This window comes from Myxine glutinosa, chromosome 4, assembly GCF_964187855.1.
Source record: "Myxine glutinosa chromosome 4, kmMyxGlut1.1, whole genome shotgun sequence".
NCBI classification, from domain to species: Eukaryota; Metazoa; Chordata; class Myxini; order Myxiniformes; family Myxinidae; genus Myxine; species Myxine glutinosa.
In genome coordinates, this window is record NC_136264.1 from 131,397,273 (window position 1) to 131,415,921 (window position 18,649).

The 18,649-nt window shown below is 46.9% G+C and overlaps 1 non-coding gene across 1 annotated transcript; it reads left to right on the forward strand.

Annotated features, from left to right (window-relative positions):
* Positions 1–7,155: 7,155 nt before the first annotated feature.
* Positions 7,156–7,341, forward strand: LOC137426319 (U2 spliceosomal RNA). The gene has a single exon (XR_010984282.2). It is a non-coding gene; the product is annotated as a U2 spliceosomal RNA (small nuclear RNA).
* The last annotated feature ends 11,308 nt before the right edge of the window (positions 7,342–18,649 follow it).

Sequence of the window (18,649 nt, forward strand, 5' to 3'; positions counted from 1 at the left end):
GGTCAGGCATGGAGGAAGTCGTGAAGAGTTATTTTTCGGATTTCTTTTCCCAAGTTCCAGGGGATCTGGATAGGAGGGAGGTGTTCCTGTCAGGTTGGAATCATGACCCGGTGAATGGGGAGCCACTCACAGCTTTCTCTATTGAAGAGGTGGAGCGGGTGGTTCGAGATGGGAAGAAGGGGTCTGCTCCAGGGCCAGATGGATTGCCCTTGGAATTTTACAGGTGTTTTTGGGAAGAGCTAAAAGACCCACTTGTCGAGTTGTTTAATGAGGTTTTACTTGAGGGTGAGTGTCCAGCCTCTTGGGCCGAGTGCAATATTGTTTTGATACCCAAAAAAGGGGATCTGCACTGCTTGAGTAATTGGAGGCCGATTTCACTATTAAATGGGGATTATAAGATTCTGGCGAAGGTTTTGCTGGGGAGGCTTCAGGTAGCTTTAGGAGATCGGTTGGGTGGGTTCCAGAGATGTGGAGTCAAAGGGCGAAGGACTACGGACGTGTTGCTTCTCCTTCGGGATTTGATTACGTCGGTGGAAATCAGGGGACGTTCGGCAGGGTTTTTAAGCTTGGACTTTGCGAAGGCGTATGACACTTTATCCAGGGAATATTTGTTCTCCATTCTAGCAGAATGGGGTTTTGGAGAGTCTGTGGTCAAGTTGATCAAAACACTGTATACCACTTCAGTTGGGCGAGTGAAGGTGAATGGGCGGTTATCGCGGCCGTTTGCGATTTCCCGGGGGGTTCGACAGGGATGTCCATTATCCCCCTTGTTGTTTGTTCTTGCGTTGGATCCCTTGCTATATAGGTTTTCTTTGCGCGTTAGCGGGGTATTGGTGCCAGGTTCGGGGGGTTCTAGGGTCCCATGTTTAGCTTATATGGACGATGTGGTAGTTTGTGTTGCTCAGAGTGGGGAACTGGAGGAGATTATGCGGGTGTGCGAGGACTTTGCAAGTTCCAGTGGACTGCATGTGAATTTTGATAAATCAAATTTGTTGGTGGTGGGAGGGGGGTCATGGGAGGAGGCCCTCTTGCAAAGATTTCGGGTCGTGGAGGGTTGCCTCCAAGTGCTGGGAGTGTGGCTGGGGACCGGCAGCAGTATAGCAAAGAATTGGGAAGAAAAACTACGTTTGGTTAAAAATTTGTTGAGTGAATGGGGGCAGAGAACCCTCTCGTCAGTGGAGAGGGGCACTGTTGTTAAAGGGCAGATTTTTCCTTTGCTTCGGTTTTTAGCGGAGGTGTTCCCTCCAGCAGAAAGAATTGCTGCAAGGTTAAGGAGTTTGGTTTTTCAGTTTATGTGTAAGCCATGGTTTTATCGGCCTTCTCAGCACCGGCTAGGTGTCGGACAACTGGAAGGGGGAAGGGGCGGCCCAGACTTGGTAGCTAGTTTAAGAGCAGCCTTCGTGGCACTGCACATGACGATGGTGGGGAAGGCATCAGACCTCTTCTCTGCAGCCGTTGGGTATTATATTCTGCCTGAGTTGAACAGGGTTCGGGGGAAGCGTGTGGGTTTGGGTAGACCATATGATTGGAATCCCAAGTATCCCTATTCGGTATTGAAAGAATTTGTTCGGGAGGGTAGTTTTGGGGATGATTTTGAGTGGAGTTTTCGTAACTTGATGAAGGAGAAGAAAGTACAAGAGGTGTTACCGATAGGTGGTCTTCAAAGGGAAAGAACTTTGGCGGTGTGGCGGAATGTTTCGTCCCAGGCCCTTACTGGAGCTCAAAGTGACCTTGCCTGGTTATCTGTGTGCCAATTGTTGCCATGTAGGGCTGTGCAAGCAGTACGAGGTCATGTCTCCACCAATAAATGCCCATATATTGGATGTCAAGAATCGGAGTCAGTTCGGCATTTTTGGTGGGATTGTGTTTTTGCTTCCTTAGTTTGGAATGAGGTTTTGTGTAAGTTTTTGTGCAAGTTAAAGGTTAAGTTAACTTTAAGTTGGGAAATGATTTTGTACGGTCCGTTTGGCAATCAATGTAAACCGAAACAAATCGTGTTCTGGAGAATATTGAATTGTTTGAAAATGGCCTTGTGGAAGGCGAGGGTCTCAGCATGTTATGGAATGCATCATTTTTCTATGAATTATGTTCTTGCCTTGTTTAAGAGAGAGATGTTTCTTTATGTGGATTTACGAAATATGTTGTAATTGTTGTGGAAGATCTTCAATTGAGCAATTGTGACTTGATTTGATGTTTTTTTTTTGTTTGTTTTTTTTTGTTTTTTTTTGTATACAAGATCGAGGCTCGTGAAAGAGCGAACATTAATCTCACACAAAGACAAACAGACACACAAAACAAATAACATCGGGAGCGGTAGACAAGATGGGGAGAGAGGGGGAAGGACACAAACACAACATTTGAGAGCAGGGACCGAGAGACATGGAGACATCGAGAGAACTGTGGGAGGGAGAGGGCTTTGGGGGGGAGGCATGGGAAAGGGGGGGGGGGGTGGGAGAGGTATAAAACATATGGACACTGCCAAGACTTCCAGGAAAGAAGTTGGAATTTCAGATAAGGTGGATCTGGGGTGAATTAGTGGGGGTAGAAAAGATCAAGGTTTTGGATGGGGGAAGATAAGAGATGGTGGTGAACAGCTGTTTTGAAGACCTGGAGGGAGGAGTGTGATTGAAGTGAGTGTGGGAGTTTGTTCCAGAGGCGGGAGAAAAGAGGAATGAAAGAGTGAAGGTGAGCAGAGAGCCGAGATTTCGGCAGTTTAACCATCAGAGGGTGGCTGGCAGATCTTGTGCGACCTGTAGGAATATTTGGGGGACAGAGCACAGAGAGAGCTGGGGGAGCAAGGCCGGAGAGGAGTCGGTAGAAGACAGAGACCACCTACCTGCCTGCGGTGAGTGAGTGAAAGGCCCTCAGAGATAGCTTCATCGCGGGAGATTCCAATGATTCTGAAAGCTTTGGATTCAACAGCGTGAAGCTGAGCCAGGTGTGAGGCAGGAGCACCAGCCCATAGGGGAGAACAGTATTCCATTGAGCTGCGGATGAAAGCCTTGTATGTGGTGAGGAGCTCAGGTGTGCCAAGGAAGGACTTCGCACGACGGAGGATGCCCAGTCGGCGACTGGCTTTGGAGGCCAGCTTGGAAATGTGGTTTTCCCAAGAAAGATCATGGCAGATGGTGAGACCCAAAAGCTTGAGCGACAGAACTTCTTGGAGAGGATTGTTGAGAAAGTAGATGGGAGGGTTGTCCAGTCGATCTTTTCGGAGAGACATATTTAGAGTGTGAGATTTGTCAGGATTGAAAGACATGTTCCACATGTTTGACCAGTCTGTGATTTCGTCCAGGTCTTCAGAGAGTGAGGAGGCTGCAGACTGCCGATCTGAGGGAAGAGGAATGGAGCGGCAGAGAGGAGTCATCAGCAAAGAGATACAGAGGATTTTCCAGAGAGTCGGAGAGATCATTGATAAAGACCAGAAAAAGCACAGGGCCCAGCACACTGCCTTGGGGAACTCCAGCCTGAACGGGAAGGGGAGATGAGAGAAATCCATTCAGGGCCACACGTTGACTACGACCAGAGAGGAAGTCCGCAAGCCATGCATGGAGATTTCCATGGATACCATAGGAGGAGAGTTTGGTGAGCAGAGCTGGGTGCCAGACCGTATTGAAGGCACGTGATATGTCAAGGGAGACAGCTCTGATTTCCTGTTTGGCATTGAGGACCTCCATCCATTGTTGAGACAGCAGAAGCAGCATGTCCAGAGTAGAGTGACCTGGTCTGAAACCAAATTGATGATCAGAGATCAAGCCATTGGAGAAGAGGAAAGATTTCATATCCGAAGCAATGATGGATTCCATGACTTTGCTGATAATTGGGAGCAGGCTGATTGGTCTGTAGTTGCAAGGATCTGTTTTTGCACCTTTTTTGTGTAAAGCGGTAATGTTTGCTGATTTCCAGGATGCTGGCAGATGACCTTGAGCAAAGGATAGGGTGAAAAGAACAGAGAGAGGGTGAGATAGAGCGGCAGAGCAGGATTTTAGGACCCGTGGGCTGATGCCATCTGGTCCAGTTGCAGAATCAGAGTCGAGGTTTGACAAAAACTCCTCCACCTTGTCAGGAGAGAAGGTCAGAGTCCAGGAGCAGTTTGGTTCGACTGGGAAAGGTGGGAACAGAGAGAGATGGGTTTGGGACTAAGGATTTTGAGGCAAACACAGAGTTGAGGCATTCGGCTTTGTCACGTGCGATGTCAACTGTGTGGCCATTTGAGGTAAGGGAGGGGATGGAGGGGGAACAAACACCAGAAACGGATTTGACCAGACGCCACCAGGATTTGGAGGAAGGAGACAGGTTTGAGAGTTCATTCTTGAGTGAGGAGAGATAGTGCTTCCTGGCACTCCTGAGGGTAGACACACACTTGTTCCGAGCTTGGTGGAAGGAACTGAGATTTCCTTCAGTTGGATTAGCCTTCCAAGAGGCAAAGGCAAGTTGTTTCAGGGCAACTGCCTCACCACAAGATTCAGTGTACCATGGACGGGAGGAAGGGTAAGACAACTGAAGGCGAGATGGGATAAATCTGTGCATGAGAGAGATCAGTTTGCTTTGGAAGAATTCCCAGGAAGAATTGATGTCAGAGGCAGTGGAGATGGGAGACCAATCCAGACGATTGATGGCTGCTTGAAGACCGTCCCAGTCGGCCTGAGTGAAATGCCAGACTCGTCGACGCTGAGGAGGCTCTCTGAGAATGGCCAGAGAGATGTCCACTTTGACAAGCACATGATCAGAAGAACCGATTGGAGCAGAAGAAGAGCAGCAGACATTAGCAGGGAAGTTAGTCATAACCAAGTCTAGAAGAGAAGATACTCCATTGGCTGAGATCCGGGTCGGGAAATTGACAGATTGTGTCAATCCCAGTGAGTCACAGAAGTCCTTTGCTGAGGTGCCATGACTGGTGAGAGGAACCCACACCCAACCAGGTGGCATGATGACAATTGAAGTCACCACATATGAGGAAGAGAGAGTTGGGATGAGTGGATAGAAGTTGGTCCATGTTGTCAGACAGTGAAATGTAGATGGAGTCATCACTGTTTGGGGGACGGTACAGAACACATATGAACAAAAGGTGGGAGCGGAGAGGAAGACGTAGCCAGAGGTACTCCTGGGGGTGAGGAGGAGAGAGGGCAGTGCAAGGAGAGTGAGGAAGAGTTTTTGATAAAGATAGCCACCCCACCACCAGGCCGAGGCTCAGGTCTATCATACCGGAGGAGGGAGTAACCAGGAAGAGATATTAAGGAATCAGACATCTTGAAGGAGGAAAGTCACTGTTAAGCAGATCAAGTCTGGATTGTCAGAAGCAACCTGTATGGAGAGATCAGTCAGGTTTGAGCGAAGGCCCCGGATGTTTGAGGTCCATACCGTTAATGAAGAGAGAGGGGGAGCATCGGGTACAGGACAGGGGAGGAGTAGGGTAAGATGAAGGATGAGAGGGGGAGGTAGGGAGAGCAGTTGTTAGTGTGTCAGCGATTGCAGAAGAGTTCCAAGAAAGGGAAGGATGAGGAGGATGAAAGGTTTGAAGGTGAAGGGATGAGGCACAGAGAGGGGTTGTTTGAGGGGGGGGCAGAGGAAAGAAGAAGGTTGGGGGGGGTGGAGGTATGAGATAGAAGGGAGACGAAGTGGGGAGGAGGCAGCTTTGAGGAGGAGGGGGGAGGAGGGAGAATTGGAGAGGAATGGTATGGGGGGAGATTTGAATGGGAGGGGTTGGGGGGGGAGTTTTGAAGGGGAGGAGTGAGGGGGGAGTTTAGGAGGGGAAGGGCAAGGGGGGAGTTCAGGAGTGGAAGGGCAAGGGGGGAGTTCAGGAGTGGAGGGGTAGGGGGGGAGTTTAAGAGTGGCGGGGCAAGGGGGGAGTTTAGGAGTGTAGGTGCAAGGGGAGGGATTTGGATGGGAGGGGCAAGAGGGGAGTTTAGAAAGTGGATGATTAATGAAAGACGAACATTGAAAACAAATTGGGTTTGTTGTGATTTTCAAGTTAGCAATCCGGTTCAGAATGATGGAGGAGGGATGGAATGAATGTGAATTTAGACCATGTAGTGAGGGAGACGTATAAGATATTGAATTTCTTTTTTTTTGAGGTGGAATGAGTTGGAGAGGAAATTGAGAAAAGCCTTTTAAATAGGAAGAAAAACAGCGTGTTGTAAAATACCACTGAGTAAAACACTGAAGGGGAAAGGTTATACATATTTAAATAATATTTAAACAGAACCGTGAACAATCTTATGTGCACAAAAATACCAACGGGGGGAGAGCCGAGAGGGACCACCACGAGTCACGTGAAGGGCAAACGGTGGATGGCAAGGAGTTAATGGGGGCGGGGCGAACAGCACACCTGGACAGAAAATACAGGATGAGTCAACAGTACACGTGGAGAAAGGAAAATAAATGTTTTTGGTTTTTTTTTTGTTTGTTTGGTTTTTGGGGGTGGGGGGGGGGGGGAGGTGGGGATTTAGAACGTTAGACAGAGTATTATGTTCGGGGTAGAAGGGAAAAAAAACTAAGAGCCAAGCAAAACACGATTAAGATAACAAACACCGACGGGGGTACAACTCAAGGCCACACACGAGGAGCAGAACACGATTAAATAATTACAAGTTACAGGAAATTCAAACCAAAAGTAACTATAATCAAAACAATAACGCATGGACGATAAAATAACGAGTTGAAATTTGACAATCTATCTGGGGAAATGGGGGAGAAACACGTGGTCGAAGAACGAACGAACGAACGAATAAGAATGAATAAACGAATGAGAACAGAGAAGGAAATGTTTTTTTTTTGGATTTTTTTGAGTTGTGATTTACACAAGGAAGAGGGCTATGGGGTGAAAAGATTGGGAAAACAGAACGAAAGTTATTGGATCACAAAAACACGGACCGCTGAGAGAAAAACAAAGCCTCAAGGTTGTACAGTGTTCACTGTACAACTACAAGGCCTCAAAACACGACCCGAATTAACACGATTTTCAATACAGGTATGAAAGATTTGCACCGAAAATCTTCGTCGGGAGACAATATATACACCATAAAATAAATAGTTATAACGAAAATACAAATGGGAACAATTACTTAACTTCGATTTCGATGGATAGCATGGAGAGCTGAGAATAAACGAACCCTCGCCAGCAAGACCGGAAACGGAAGTGGTTGACACTTGTTTGCTGGTTTTCATTTTAATAAAAAATCGTCGTAGTATCTGTTATCAGTTTAATAGCTGATATGTCCTGCAATGCGGGACTAGTCTATTAAATGGATTTTTGGTATCGGGAGTTGGATCAGGGGCTTGCTCCGTCCGCTCCACGCATCGACCCGGTATTGCAGTATCTCCGGGAACGGTGCACCCCCTTTGGGGGGGGACCTGGAAAACAAAAAAAAGATTCTTAGATGAAAAGTTGCAGGTGTTTATTTTCCACTTGGAGGAATATTTAAATTTCAAAACGCCCTTGAGGGTCAAGGGAAGTTGTATAGTGGTTTGTGGGTTCCTTGTCTCTTTAATATTCTTCCCACTTATGATTATTCTCCTCCGATTCCTTATCCTTCTCCTCCTTTCTCCTTCTTCTTCTTCTCCGGCTCCTCCTCTTCGTATGTGTGCTGAAGCCTCTCCGTGCCCGTTCAAACCTTTCTTGCGATGACTATTGCAAAAAGGTTAATGGAATTAAATAATAAAAACGACAAATATTGATTGTAAAAAGGTTGATTGAATTCAATAATAAAAAAGACAAATATTGATTGTAAAAAGGTTGATGGAATTAAATAATAAAAACGACAAATATTGATTGTAAAAAGGTTGATTGAATTCAATGATAAAAAGACATATTATTGATTGTAAAAAGGTTGATGGAATTAAATAATAAAAAGGGCAAATATTATTGATTGTAAAAAGGTTGATCGAATTAGACAAAAAGGACATATTGATTGTAAAAAGGTTGATGGAATTAAACAAAAAGGACAAATATTGATTGTAAAAAGGTTGATGGAATTCAATAATAAAAAAGACAAATATTATTGATTGTAAAAAGGTTGATGGAATTAAATAATAAAAAGGGCAAATATTATTGATTGTAAAAAGGTTGATGGAATTAAATAATTAAAAGGACAAATATTGATTGTAAAAAGGTTGATGGAATTAAATAATAAAAAGGACAAATATTGAATGCAAAAAGGTTGATGGAATTCAATAATAAAAAAGACAAATATTATTGATTGTAAAAAGGTTGACGGAATTAAATAAAAATAAATAGCACCGCAAAGCGGGCGTAACCCCTCAGCCCATGCATGGTGGAAACCAATTTCAAGATGGCTGTCGTGGCGGCCATATTTAAAATCACCGCGTGCCCATTTTCGAAAGGAACCTTCCTCTACTCAACCCCAACACACACTGCACAAATGGATTTGATCGGACAAGCCGTTCTGCTCGAAATTGACGGAAACCAATTTCAAGATGGCTGCCGTGGCGGCCATAATGAAAATCGCCGCGTGCCCATTTTCGAAAGGAACCTTCCTCTACTCAACCCCAACACACACTGCACAAATGGATTTAATCTGACAAGCCATTCTCCTCGAAATTGACGGAAACCAATTTCAAGATGGCTGCCGTGGCGGCCATATTGAAAATCGCAGCGCGTCCATGAACCTTCCTCGGCCCAACCCCAACACACACTGCAAAAATGGATTTGATCGGACAAGCCGTTCTGCTTGAAATTGACGGAAACCAATTTCAAGATGGCTGCGGTGGCGGCCATATTGAAAATCACCGCGTGCCCATTTTCGAAAGGAACCTTCCTCTACTCAACCCCAACACACACTGCACAAATGGATTGATCGGACAAGCCGTTCTGCTCGAAATTGACGGAAACCAATTTCAAGATGGCTGCCGTGGCGGCCATATTGAAAATCGCCGCGTGCCCATTTTCGAAAGGAACCGTCCTCTACTCAACCCCAACACACACTGCACAAATGGATTTCATCTGACAAGCCGTTCTGCTAAAAAATTGATGGAAACCAATTTCAAGATGGCTGCCATGGCGGCCATATTGAAAATCGCAGCACATCGATGAACCTTCCTCGACCCAACCCCAACACACACTGCAAAACTGGATTTGATCGGACAAGCCGTTCTGCTTGAAATTGACGGAAACCAATTTCAAGATGGCGGCCATGTTGAAAATCACCGCGTGCCCATTTTCGAAAGGAACCTTCCTCGACTCAACCCCAACACACACTGCACAAATGGATTTAATCTGACAAGCCGTTATGCTCAAAATTGACGGAAACCAATTTCAAGATGGCTGCCGTGGCGGCCATATTGAAAATCACCGCATGCCCATTTTCGAAAGGAACCTTCCTCTACTCAACCCCAACACACACTGCACAAATGGATTTGATCGGACAAGCCGTTCTGCTCGAAATTGATGGAAACGAATTTCAAGATGGCTGCCATGGCGGCCATATTGAAAATTGCCTCGTGCCCATTTTCGAAAGGAACGTTCCTCTACTCAACCCCAACACACACTGCACAAATGGATTTAATCTGACAAGCCGTTCTGCTTGAAATTGACGGAAACCAATTTCAAGATGGCTGCCATGGCGGCCATATTGAAAATCGCAGCACGTCCATGAACCTTCCTCGACCCAACCCCAACACACTGCAAAAATGGATTTGATCGGACAAGCCGTTCTGCTTGAAATTGACGGAAACCAATTTCAAGATGGCTGCCGTGGCGGCCATATTAAAATCACCGCATGCCCATTTTCGAAAGGAACCTTCCTCTACTCAACCCCAACACACACTGCACAAATGGATTTAATCTGACCAGCCGTTCTGCTCGAAATTGACAGAAACCAATTTCAAGATGGCTGCCGTGGCGGCCATATTGAAAATCGCAGCGCGTCCATGAACCTTCCTCGACCCAACCCCAACACACACTGCAAAAATGGATTTGATCGGACAAGCCGTTCTGCTTGAAATTGACGGAAACCAATTTCAAGATGGCTGCCGTGGCGGCCATATTGAAAATCACCGCGTGCCCATTTTCGAAATGAACCTACCTCTACTCAACCCCAACACACACTGCACAAATGGATTTAATCTGACAAGCCGTTCTGCTCGAAATTGACGGAAACCAATTTCAAGATGGCTGACGTGGCGGCCATATTGAAAATCGCAGCGCGTCCATGAACCTTCCTCGACCCAACCCCAACACACACTGCAAAAATGGATTTGATCGGACAAGCCGTTCTGCTTGAAATTGACGGAAACCAATTTCAAGATGGCTGCGGTGGCGGCCATATTGAAAATCACCGCGTACCCATTTTCGAAAGGAACCTTCCTCTATTCAACCCCAACACACACTGCACAAATGGATTTGATCGGACAAGCCGTTCTGCTTGAAATTGACGGAAACCAATTTCAAGATGGCTGCCGTGGTGGCCATATTGAAAATCGCCGCATGCCCATTTTCGAAAGGAACCTTCCTCTACTCAACCCCAACACACTGCACAAATGGATTTAATCTGACAAGCCGTTCTGCTCGAAATTGACGGAAACCAATTTCAAGATGGCTGCCGTGGCGGCCATATTGAAAATCACCGCATGCCCATTTTCGAAAGGAACCTTCCTCTTCTCAACCCCAACACACACTGCACAAATGGATTTGATCGGACAAGCCGTTCTGCTCGAAATTGACGGAAACCAATTTCAAGATGGCTGCCGTGGCGGCCATAATGAAAATCGCCGCGTGCCCATTTTCGAAAGGAACCTTCCTCTACTCAACCCCAACACACACTGCACAAATGGATTTAATCTGACAAGCCATTCTCCTCGAAATTGACGGAAACCAATTTCAAGATGGCTGCCGTGGCGGCCATATTGAAAATCGCAGCGCGTCCATGAACCTTCCTCGGCCCAACCCCAACACACACTGCAAAAATGGATTTGATCGGACAAGCCGTTCTGCTTGAAATTGACGGAAACCAATTTCAAGATGGCTGCGGTGGCGGCCATATTGAAAATCACCGCGTGCCCATTTTCGAAAGGAACCTTCCTCTACTCAACCCCAACACACACTGCACAAATGGATTGATCGGACAAGCCGTTCTGCTCGAAATTGACGGAAACCAATTTCAAGATGGCTGCCGTGGCGGCCATATTGAAAATCGCCGCGTGCCCATTTTCGAAAGGAACCGTCCTCTACTCAACCCCAACACACACTGCACAAATGGATTTCATCTGACAAGCCGTTCTGCTAAAAAATTGATGGAAACCAATTTCAAGATGGCTGCCATGGCGGCCATATTGAAAATCGCAGCACATCGATGAACCTTCCTCGACCCAACCCCAACACACACTGCAAAACTGGATTTGATCGGACAAGCCGTTCTGCTTGAAATTGACGGAAACCAATTTCAAGATGGCGGCCATGTTGAAAATCACCGCGTGCCCATTTTCGAAAGGAACCTTCCTCGACTCAACCCCAACACACACTGCACAAATGGATTTAATCTGACAAGCCGTTATGCTCAAAATTGACGGAAACCAATTTCAAGATGGCTGCCGTGGCGGCCATATTGAAAATCACCGCATGCCCATTTTCGAAAGGAACCTTCCTCTACTCAACCCCAACACACACTGCACAAATGGATTTGATCGGACAAGCCGTTCTGCTCGAAATTGATGGAAACGAATTTCAAGATGGCTGCCATGGCGGCCATATTGAAAATTGCCTCGTGCCCATTTTCGAAAGGAACGTTCCTCTACTCAACCCCAACACACACTGCACAAATGGATTTAATCTGACAAGCCGTTCTGCTTGAAATTGACGGAAACCAATTTCAAGATGGCTGCCATGGCGGCCATATTGAAAATCGCAGCACGTCCATGAACCTTCCTCGACCCAACCCCAACACACTGCAAAAATGGATTTGATCGGACAAGCCGTTCTGCTTGAAATTGACGGAAACCAATTTCAAGATGGCTGCCGTGGCGGCCATATTAAAATCACCGCATGCCCATTTTCGAAAGGAACCTTCCTCTACTCAACCCCAACACACACTGCACAAATGGATTTAATCTGACCAGCCGTTCTGCTCGAAATTGACAGAAACCAATTTCAAGATGGCTGCCGTGGCGGCCATATTGAAAATCGCAGCGCGTCCATGAACCTTCCTCGACCCAACCCCAACACACACTGCAAAAATGGATTTGATCGGACAAGCCGTTCTGCTTGAAATTGACGGAAACCAATTTCAAGATGGCTGCCGTGGCGGCCATATTGAAAATCACCGCGTGCCCATTTTCGAAACGAACCTACCTCTACTCAACCCCAACACACACTGCACAAATGGATTTAATCTGACAAGCCGTTCTGCTCGAAATTGACGGAAACCAATTTCAAGATGGCTGACGTGGCGGCCATATTGAAAATCGCAGCGCGTCCATGAACCTTCCTCGACCCAACCCCAACACACACTGCAAAAATGGATTTGATCGGACAAGCCGTTCTGCTTGAAATTGACGGAAACCAATTTCAAGATGGCTGTGGTGGCGGCCATATTGAAAATCACCGCGTACCCATTTTCGAAAGGAACCTTCCTCTATTCAACCCCAACACACACTGCACAAATGGATTTGATCGGACAAGCCGTTCTGCTTGAAATTGACGGAAACCAATTTCAAGATGGCTGCCGTGGTGGCCATATTGAAAATCGCCGCATGCCCATTTTCGAAAGGAACCTTCCTCTACTCAACCCCAACACACTGCACAAATGGATTTAATCTGACAAGCCGTTCTGCTCGAAATTGACGGAAACCAATTTCAAGATGGCTGCCGTGGCGGCCATATTGAAAATCACCGCATGCCCATTTTCGAAAGGAACCTTCCTCTTCTCAACCCCAACACACACTGCACAAATGGATTTGATCGGACAAGCCGTTCTGCTCGAAATTGACGGAAACCAATTTCAAGATGGCTGCCGTGGCGGCCATATTGAAAATCGCCGCGTGCCCATTTTCGAAAGGAACCTTCCTCTACTCAACCCCAACACACACAGCACAAATGGATTTAATCTGACCAGCCGTTCTGCTCGAAATTGACGGAAACCAATTTCAAGATGGCTGCCGTGGCGGCCATATTGAAAATCGCAGCGCGTCCATGAACCTTCCTCGACCCAACCCCAACACACACTGCAAAAATGGATTTGATCGGACAAGCCGTTCTGCTCGAAATTGACGGAAACCAATTTCAAGATGGCTGCCGTGGCGGCCATATTGAAAATCGCCGCGTGCCCATTTTCGAAAGGAACCTTCCTCTACTCAACCCCAACACACACAGCACAAATGGATTTAATCTGACCAGCCGTTCTGCTCGAAATTGACGGAAACCAATTTCAAGATGGCTGCCGTGGCGGCCATATTGAAAATCGCAGCGCGTCCATGAACCTTCCTCGACCCAACCCCAACACACACTGCAAAAATGGATTTGATCGGACAAGCCGTTCTGCTTGAAATTGACGGAAACCAATTTCAAGATGGCTGCCGTGGCGGCCATATTGAAAATCACCGCGTGCCCATTTTCGAAAGGAACCTTCGTCTACTCAACCCCAACACACACTGCACAAATGGATTTGATCAGACAAGCCGTTCTGCTCGAAATTGACGGAAACCAATTTCAAGATGGCTGCTGTGGCGGCCATATTGAAAATCGCCGCGTGCCCATTTTCAAAAGGAACCTTCCTCTACTCAACCCCAACACACACTGCACAAATGGATTTAATCTGACAAGCCGTTATGCTCGAAATTGACGGAAACCAATTTCAAGATGGCTGACGTGGCGGCCATATTGAAAATCGCCGCGTGCCCATTTTCGAAAGGAACCGTCCTCTACTCAACCCCAACACACACTGCACAAATGGATTTCATCTGACAAGCCGTTCTGCTAAAAAATTGATGGAAACCAATTTCAAGATGGCTGCCATGGCGGCCATATTGAAAATCGCAGCACATCGATGAACCTTCCTCGACCCAACCCCAACACACACTGCAAAACTGGATTTGATCGGACAAGCCGTTCTGCTTGAAATTGACGGAAACCAATTTCAAGATGGCGGCCATGTTGAAAATCACCGCGTGCCCATTTTCGAAAGGAACCTTCCTCGACTCAACCCCAACACACACTGCACAAATGGATTTAATCTGACAAGCCGTTATGCTCAAAATTGACGGAAACCAATTTCAAGATGGCTGCCGTGGCGGCCATATTGAAAATCACCGCATGCCCATTTTCGAAAGGAACCTTCCTCTACTCAACCCCAACACACACTGCACAAATGGATTTGATCGGACAAGCCGTTCTGCTCGAAATTGATGGAAACGAATTTCAAGATGGCTGCCATGGCGGCCATATTGAAAATTGCCTCGTGCCCATTTTCGAAAGGAACGTTCCTCTACTCAACCCCAACACACACTGCACAAATGGATTTAATCTGACAAGCCGTTCTGCTTGAAATTGACGGAAACCAATTTCAAGATGGCTGCCATGGCGGCCATATTGAAAATCGCAGCACGTCCATGAACCTTCCTCGACCCAACCCCAACACACTGCAAAAATGGATTTGATCGGACAAGCCGTTCTGCTTGAAATTGACGGAAACCAATTTCAAGATGGCTGCCGTGGCGGCCATATTAAAATCACCGCATGCCCATTTTCGAAAGGAACCTTCCTCTACTCAACCCCAACACACACTGCACAAATGGATTTAATCTGACCAGCCGTTCTGCTCGAAATTGACAGAAACCAATTTCAAGATGGCTGCCGTGGCGGCCATATTGAAAATCGCAGCGCGTCCATGAACCTTCCTCGACCCAACCCCAACACACACTGCAAAAATGGATTTGATCGGACAAGCCGTTCTGCTTGAAATTGACGGAAACCAATTTCAAGATGGCTGCCGTGGCGGCCATATTGAAAATCACCGCGTGCCCATTTTCGAAATGAACCTACCTCTACTCAACCCCAACACACACTGCACAAATGGATTTAATCTGACAAGCCGTTCTGCTCGAAATTGACGGAAACCAATTTCAAGATGGCTGACGTGGCGGCCATATTGAAAATCGCAGCGCGTCCATGAACCTTCCTCGACCCAACCCCAACACACACTGCAAAAATGGATTTGATCGGACAAGCCGTTCTGCTTGAAATTGACGGAAACCAATTTCAAGATGGCTGCGGTGGCGGCCATATTGAAAATCACCGCGTACCCATTTTCGAAAGGAACCTTTGTCTATTCAACCCCAACACACACTGCACAAATGGATTTGATCGGACAAGCCGTTCTGCTTGAAATTGACGGAAACCAATTTCAAGATGGCTGCCGTGGTGGCCATATTGAAAATCGCCGCATGCCCATTTTCGAAAGGAACCTTCCTCTACTCAACCCCAACACACTGCACAAATGGATTTAATCTGACAAGCCGTTCTGCTCGAAATTGACGGAAACCAATTTCAAGATGGCTGCCGTGGCGGCCATATTGAAAATCACCGCATGCCCATTTTCGAAAGGAACCTTCCTCTTCTCAACCCCAACACACACTGCACAAATGGATTTGATCGGACAAGCCGTTCTGCTCGAAATTGACGGAAACCAATTTCAAGATGGCTGCCGTGGCGGCCATATTGAAAATCACCGCATGCCCATTTTCGAAAGGAACCTTCCTCTTCTCAACCCCAACACACACTGCACAAATGGATTTGATCGGACAAGCCGTTCTGCTCGAAATTGACGGAAACCAATTTCAAGATGGCTGCCGTGGCGGCCATATTGAAAATCGCCGCGTGCCCATTTTCGAAAGGAACCTTCCTCTACTCAACCCCAACACACACAGCACAAATGGATTTAATCTGACCAGCCGTTCTGCTCGAAATTGACGGAAACCAATTTCAAGATGGCTGCCGTGGCGGCCATATTGAAAATCGCAGCGCGTCCATGAACCTTCCTCGACCCAACCCCAACACACACTGCAAAAATGGATTTGATCGGACAAGCCGTTCTGCTCGAAATTGACGGAAACCAATTTCAAGATGGCTGCCGTGGCGGCCATATTGAAAATCGCCGCGTGCCCATTTTCGAAAGGAACCTTCCTCTACTCAACCCCAACACACACAGCACAAATGGATTTAATCTGACCAGCCGTTCTGCTCGAAATTGACGGAAACCAATTTCAAGATGGCTGCCGTGGCGGCCATATTGAAAATCGCAGCGCGTCCATGAACCTTCCTCGACCCAACCCCAACACACACTGCAAAAATGGATTTGATCGGACAAGCCGTTCTGCTTGAAATTGACGGAAACCAATTTCAAGATGGCTGCCGTGGCGGCCATATTGAAAATCACCGCGTGCCCATTTTCGAAAGGAACCTTCGTCTACTCAACCCCAACACACACTGCACAAATGGATTTGATCAGACAAGCCGTTCTGCTCGAAATTGACGGAAACCAATTTCAAGATGGCTGCTGTGGCGGCCATATTGAAAATCGCCGCGTGCCCATTTTCAAAAGGAACCTTCCTCTACTCAACCCCAACACACACTGCACAAATGGATTTAATCTGACAAGCCGTTATGCTCGAAATTGACGGAAACCAATTTCAAGATGGCTGACGTGGCGGCCATATTGAAAATCGCCGCGTGCCCATTTTCGAAAGGAACCGTCCTCTACTCAACCCCAACACACACTGCACAAATGGATTTCATCTGACAAGCCGTTCTGCTAAAAAATTGATGGAAACCAATTTCAAGATGGCTGCCATGGCGGCCATATTGAAAATCGCAGCACATCGATGAACCTTCCTCGACCCAACCCCAACACACACTGCAAAACTGGATTTGATCGGACAAGCCGTTCTGCTTGAAATTGACGGAAACCAATTTCAAGATGGCGGCCATGTTGAAAATCACCGCGTGCCCATTTTCGAAAGGAACCTTCCTCGACTCAACCCCAACACACACTGCACAAATGGATTTAATCTGACAAGCCGTTATGCTCAAAATTGACGGAAACCAATTTCAAGATGGCTGCCGTGGCGGCCATATTGAAAATCACCGCATGCCCATTTTCGAAAGGAACCTTCCTCTACTCAACCCCAACACACACTGCACAAATGGATTTGATCGGACAAGCCGTTCTGCTCGAAATTGATGGAAACGAATTTCAAGATGGCTGCCATGGCGGCCATATTGAAAATTGCCTCGTGCCCATTTTCGAAAGGAACGTTCCTCTACTCAACCCCAACACACACTGCACAAATGGATTTAATCTGACAAGCCGTTCTGCTTGAAATTGACGGAAACCAATTTCAAGATGGCTGCCATGGCGGCCATATTGAAAATCGCAGCACGTCCATGAACCTTCCTCGACCCAACCCCAACACACTGCAAAAATGGATTTGATCGGACAAGCCGTTCTGCTTGAAATTGACGGAAACCAATTTCAAGATGGCTGCCGTGGCGGCCATATTAAAATCACCGCATGCCCATTTTCGAAAGGAACCTTCCTCTACTCAACCCCAACACACACTGCACAAATGGATTTAATCTGACCAGCCGTTCTGCTCGAAATTGACAGAAACCAATTTCAAGATGGCTGCCGTGGCGGCCATATTGAAAATCGCAGCGCGTCCATGAACCTTCCTCGACCCAACCCCAACACACACTGCAAAAATGGATTTGATCGGACAAGCCGTTCTGCTTGAAATTGACGGAAACCAATTTCAAGATGGCTGCCGTGGCGGCCATATTGAAAATCACCGCGTGCCCATTTTCGAAATGAACCTACCTCTACTCAACCCCAACACACACTGCACAAATGGATTTAATCTGACAAGCCGTTCTGCTCGAAATTGACGGAAACCAATTTCAAGATGGCTGACGTGGCGGCCATATTGAAAATCGCAGCGCGTCCATGAACCTTCCTCGACCCAACCCCAACACACACTGCAAAAATGGATTTGATCGGACAAGCCGTTCTGCTTGAAATTGACGGAAACCAATTTCAAGATGGCTGCGGTGGCGGCCATATTGAAAATCACCGCGTACCCATTTTCGAAAGGAACCTTTGTCTATTCAACCCCAACACACACTGCACAAATGGATTTGATCGGACAAGCCGTTCTGCTTGAAATTGACGGAAACCAATTTCAAGATGGCTGCCGTGGTGGCCATATTGAAAATCGCCGCATGCCCATTTTCGAAAGGAACCTTCCTCTACTCAACCCCAACACACTGCACAAATGGATTTAATCTGACAAGCCGTTCTGCTCGAAATTGACGGAAACCAATTTCAAGATGGCTGCCGTGGCGGCCATATTGAAAATCACCGCATGCCCATTTTCGAAAGGAACCTTCCTCTTCTCAACCCCAACACACACTGCACAAATGGATTTGATCGGACAAGCCGTTCTGCTCGAAATTGACGGAAACCAATTTCAAGATGGCTGCCGTGGCGGCCATAATGAAAATCGCCGCGTGCCCATTTTCGAAAGGAACCTTCCTCTACTCAACCCCAACACACACTGCACAAATGGATTTAATCTGACAAGCCATTCTCCTCGAAATTGACGGAAACCAATTTCAAGATGGCTGCCGTGGCGGCCATATTGA